The following is a 6000-nucleotide window of genomic DNA, read 5'->3' as shown; positions in this document are numbered from 1 at the left end:
GCAAACAATCCCGTTTACAGTAATAGAGTGTAAACATATTGCACCCTTGCCATGCAAAACACTAAGCAGATGCCGGAGAAGAGCATTTCCAAAATTCCAAAGCATTTCAAGTCTTGGTACTGAGAATATATATATATATATGCCTCATATCTAAAGTCTAATGTATTATCTCTTAGAGCCAGAGGGCTCACTTGTTCTGACAGAAGGTTAAGGACAGGATGAAAATTTGTTTCAAAGAAAGTGAAGGGTAAGTGGCTGTTCAAGTGAACTTTTATGATCCTTCACTTTAAAAATAGAAATTGTATGTAGCAGCACTTTTTGTCTCACACCAACCCGCTTGTTGTGCCCTGAATTTTCACTGGTAAAAGGCTTGCTTCCTTAGATGCAGTAAGTAAATGGAGAGGACCACTTAGGTGTAGGCTGGAGACAATGAAGTGGGAAAAACAAAGTTTGCTTGGCTGAGTCTTTGAATTCCAATAATGATCTAGCTTACTAGTGATGTTTACTAATGATGTCCTCCTGAAGCACCTCCTAAAAGGCAGTTTTATGAGGTTACAGGTGTAGCAAAGATTTATGCTGAATATTGCATAAATTGCAGCTGTAGTGATTTAGGACTGGGCAGAAACTCCTGATGTTGACAGAAGTGCCTTTCTGCTAATTGTGACCTCTTCGGCCAGCAGATCTCCAAAATCTGCTGTCAGAATAATCTATCCATAGGACTGCTCTGCTGGCTACGTTCTGCAGACAGATAAGTTAAAAAAATGAGGATGGAGAAGCAACAGGGTGAAAGAAGAACCAAATTACTCCACACCTAAACCTCCCAGGTTCATGGTCACAAGGGCAACAAACAAAAATGGACCACAGAAAGGGTAGTCCTAAGTAATTTTGGACATCTCTAGGGTAGAAGTTGTTTGGATTCCCTCATAACTTCATAATGGCTCAGCTGGTCATTGACAACTTTGACTTGATAAGATTGCACAGTTAATCATGCTTAAGGTAGATCCACTAGAATTAATGAGACTTAGTACATTAGTCATCTCGCCTAAGTTAAGTTCCATTGATTTCAGGGGACTTAAAATCAATTTCAGAGTTGATTTTATTCCCAGGGAAAGGTACTTGTGGAATTTTTACTTAGAGGTGTTAGAATAATTTGGCCAGCCTTCATATCTGCTATAGAGCTTTACTGGAAGGATGGGATATTTATTGTTGCACATGAGGCAGGAAAATATTTTGGGTCAGGGTTATGTCAGTTTGAAGATGAGACAACTTGAAGAAAACTGGATTACAGCTAGCCCAGTACAAATGAAAAGGGATATTAGATCTTCAAGATAAAGAAGAAAGAGGTGGGATTTGTGAATCTCGTGAAGAACATTGTTTCCACCTACACACAAATTTATGTAACAAATAAGAATAAAATTTTCACCGTCAACATCTACACCCTTCTGAGCATCTGAAGGTCCCAAAGCTTCCCCTGCTTTGAAGCTCCCATATTGGTCACAGATATTGAGCAACCAGTTTCTGAACACATTTTCTGGTTTTTACATTTTAGAGTGGTGCCTCGCAGACAAATGCCTCGCAGGACAAAAAACTCGCAAGACCAATGGTTTTGGCAATGGAGTTGATGACTCGCAAGACAAATGTTTCTATGGCCATGCTTCGCAAGACAAATGTTTTCCGTTTTTTGTTCCTGTCTCATGTTTGCTGATTTTTTAAATGTTTTTCTATGATGTTTAAAAAGTTAAAGTTCTTTGACTGAAATTTTTAAAATCATCTGCACAATATGTATGGCTTTAAAAAGCACTTAATAAACCCTTTGTAAACCAAATTTGACTTTGTTCTGACTTTTTTTGCCCATAGGAACGCATTAATTAGATTTCAATGCATTCCTATGGGAAAACACATTTCGCAAGATGAAATTTTCGCAAGACGACATTAACTGCGGAATGAATTAAATTTGTCTTGTGAGGCACCACTGTATTTGATTGCACAGGAAGGCATCCTCACAGCAATTCAGCTTTATCCTTTTTGCCAAACCTTTGATTTCTTCCCCAGCTCAGCCAGCCAGCACTTCTGGGCCTATTTGGCAGGCAGTGACTGGTCGTGACCAGGGCAGAAGGGTAACCCCCAAAAGTTGAGGGAAGTGCCTCTGCTATCTGGCTCCTTGAGCTGACACAACTGGTACAGAATACAGTATATAGTTTTATCCTACTACAGGTGGTTCAGGGAACAGTTCAAATGATTTAATGAATACCTCAAATATTTGAGCGCATACATTTCTTTGAAATGTAAACCTGCCTTGTTACAGACTTTATTTTTTTCCATCCTGATAATATTAGTAATTTCAACAGGCCTACCTTGCTTCATAGAGATAGCATTGCACAGTGCTGCTTGCTGTTTGAGAGTGGAATACCAATGACATTTAGCAGGGCTTCTCTTCACAGACATTTGACTGAAATAAAAAGTCTGCTACTCTCTTATTCTTTGAGAATTCTTTTACATGTAAATTGTGCCTTTATCATGCGCTATCTAGCAAGAGCATTCTATTTCAGGCCGCCTGCAATGCTTACATGCAAATGAAGCCCCCAGGATTTATGAGGAGTAACGCCTCCTTAGGGTCACAGTGCCATCAGTTTGCAGGTGACACTGGGCTACATCTCCCTATTCATCACTTCCACATGAGGTACTTTCTATGCTTCTATAATGCCTGTTTCTCAGTAAGGAAGAGAATGAATGATTAAAGCAGCAATTGTATGCACAGTTACCTGGAAGCTGAGGTAATTGGGACTTAACTTCTGAGTAGCCATGTCTGCTACTAAACTCATTGAAGAGAAAATGTCGATAATGGAAAGAAATGGGAGATGAGATATAGATAAGCTGATCCTAAGGACACTTAGCCAGAATTACATGCTTAGTTTCAAGATGAAATTAGTTTCAAGCTGAGCAGACTCCCATTGTCCTGTGCCTTTATTGTTCTATGGATTTACACTACACTGTATTCCTCTGTTCCTGGATTCTGATTTAATTAGGAGAGTAAATGTGGAGTAGAGTGATTACAGCAGGGGTGTTCATGTAAAGAAGAAATTTCTGTCAAGTAGCTTTCTTGTATGCAAGTTACTTTCACTACACCTTTGTTGTTGTTGTTTAGTCATTAAGTCGTGTCTCTTCGTGACCCCATGGGCCAGAGCACGGCAGGCCCTCCTGTCTTCCACTGCCTCCCGGAGTTGGGTCAGGTTCATGTTCGTAGCTTCCATGACACTGTCCAACCATCTCATCCTCTGTCATCCCCTTCTCCTCTTGGCTTCACAACACCTTAATTTATAGTTAATGTGCAGATTGTGGCAATGTGAATGCTTTTCAGTATTCCTGCAAGCCAAGCATAGCCTTCCCACTTTCCAGTATAACATATCCTCCCTGCACACGTTAATCCAGACTGTTCATTTCCCCCTTACAGCCATCACATAGCCTACTGTTGGTGACATTTTGGCTGTTGGGGGGGGGGGAATTCTTTCTAATAATTTTTTTGAAGCCCTATGCACTTACCTCACTTTGGCTGCCATTTTGTGTCTTGGCAGGGCAAGAAAAAGCTGTCAGGCCCAACCACTTCATTAGCTCTGGAGCTACTTGTACTTGTCCTCCACTCTTCCTCAGTAGCATATTGGAAGCCTTTCAACCTGAGGGGCTCATCTTTCAGCATCATATCTTTTAGCTTTTTGTTTCTGTTCATGGAGTTTGGCAAAGATACTGGAGTGGTTTGCCAGTTTCTGCTCCAGGTGGATCGTGTTTAGTCAGATCTTTCCACTATGACCTGTCTTGGGTGTCCCTGTGTGGCATAGTCCATAGCTTCTCTGAATTGCTCAAGCCCCTTCACCACAACAAGGCAGCAATTCGTGAGGAGGTTTTCTATGTGTACTGTGTTCTAAATCTACATTTCCTTGGTCCAGGTCCTCACTAGATCACCTTGCTTCTTGTGCGATGTCTAGTCCAGAATATGGACAAATGGAGTAATCTACTTTTTAAAGAGTACAGTATATCATATTGGCTTGGTCATTCTGGTGGCTATAGTTCAAAACATAATGTTTCCAAATTCAGTTCTAGCCTAAAGAGGAAATGTGAATTTAGATGGTAAAAGAATGCATCATGATTGACATAAATAATCATTTGTTTCTTTTTTCAAAGGGGTAGGGTAGATTATCCTTGCACTGCATATTGTTTGAGATGGACAGAGGTAGAAATGAGGTTGGATCTTAGAGCCCCTACTTCAGCTCCTCAGCTATTCTATTTCTTGTTCTTTTACAGTGGACCCTCGACTTACACATGGCTCCACTTGCAAACGTTTCAAGTTACGGACTTCTCTGGCCGCAAAATTTCACTTTGACTTGCGGCCGGAGAATTGACCAGAAGGGGGAGGCACAGAATTCAAAATTTGTGCTTTCCCCGCCCCCCTCCAGTCAGTAGGCTGCCAATCAGATGCCTTCCAGGGCTTCTCCGCTGCCATGGGAGTCATCTCGGAGGTCCCCCACCTTCACCGATCATATCTCTGAAGCAGTAGACCCAGTCTACCAAGCTTGCACAGGGAGTAGACCGGGCCTACTGGGGGAAGCCCTCCCCTGGTAGGCCTGGTGTACCCTGGGAAAGCTGGCGGTGGCAGACAACCTCTGAGAGACCTCCCATGGCAGTGGAGTAGCCCTTGGAGGGCTTCGGCAACGGCAACGGCGGCAGCTGGGAACCCCCGTGAAGCCTCCGGCAACAGCAGGGAAGCCCTCAGAGGGCTTCGGCAGTGGCGATGGTGGCAGTGAGGGACCCCCTCAGACTGGGGTGCTGGTTTTTGCATTTCTTTTCTTTTTTTATGGGTTTTTTTTTTCCCGGACGGTTATGGATCAATGGGTTTTCAACGCATTTTTATGGACCCTTGACCTACGGACTTTTCGACGTGCGGCCATCATTCCAATACGGATTAATTCCGTAAGTCGAGGGTCCGCTGTATTTGGGGGAAGCTTCTGTCATTATTCTTCTCCTGATGGGGGTGCTCTTGATCTCATGCCTCTTGTGTTTCTTCTGTCCATTCATCAGGTTATGTCAGTTGTTTATTTCCCTACAATTCAATGCCAGAACCCAATGCAGCTGTTGATGTACATCAGGGGACCAATTAGAAATACTTTGTTCCAAGAAGCCTGGTGGCATCACCCAGTTTTTAATGTGTGGCATGATTAACTATCCATAACAGGTGACCCTTACAAATGGGTAAACAGTGACCCGGCACTGTCTTACCTTCTAGGTGGGCTCTGGACAGAGGATATATTTATTCAGTCTTACATAACATCATTTAATAGGGCAGCGGCAGGAACAGTATGACAGCCTTGATACTGATTTCCTGCTCCAAAGTTCCAGGGGCACTTTTCATTTGCATGCAGCATTATAGTTTCTCTCTCTTCTCTCCTTTAGTGAGGCTTTCCATGCCTTCATTTGTCAAACAGAAAAGCTCCTCCATAAGTCACTTGAAAATACATGGACCTTGAAGGCGCAATACATAGTGCATATAAAATAGACCTCGTTGTTATTAGGAGTCCTGAGGAGGACATGTGCCATGCCTATTTTGTTTCCAGTATGATAGGCAGGTTCCGTCCATTGGCTTGATAAGCTTTGTAGTTGCTTTTCACACGGAGTGTACAAAAAAGCCATACAGAGCCTGAAAACATAATCTTCAGGGACTACAATTCCCAAAATCCCCCTGCTAGTACCTTGGTTGGCATAGTCTAGGATGCATAATCTTAAACGTTGGAACATCTAGTAGGAAAGGAGATTCTTTCGTCCCCAAACATTGTGTTCTGAATACTTGCCCAGTTCCAGCTCAGCTGTAGGGAGGAACCTATTTGTTTTATTCTCATTTTTAAGAACACAGAAGCATAGCAACCTGCCTATACAGAGTCAGGCCATTGGTCTATCTAGCTCACATTGTTAGCTCTGATATCAGCTCTCCGTGGTTCCAGGTAGAATTTTCCC

Source organism: Pogona vitticeps, chromosome 3 (assembly GCF_051106095.1).
Source record: "Pogona vitticeps strain Pit_001003342236 chromosome 3, PviZW2.1, whole genome shotgun sequence".
In the NCBI taxonomy this organism is placed as follows: Eukaryota; Metazoa; Chordata; class Lepidosauria; order Squamata; family Agamidae; genus Pogona; species Pogona vitticeps.
Note: the sequence above shows the minus strand (reverse complement) of the source record.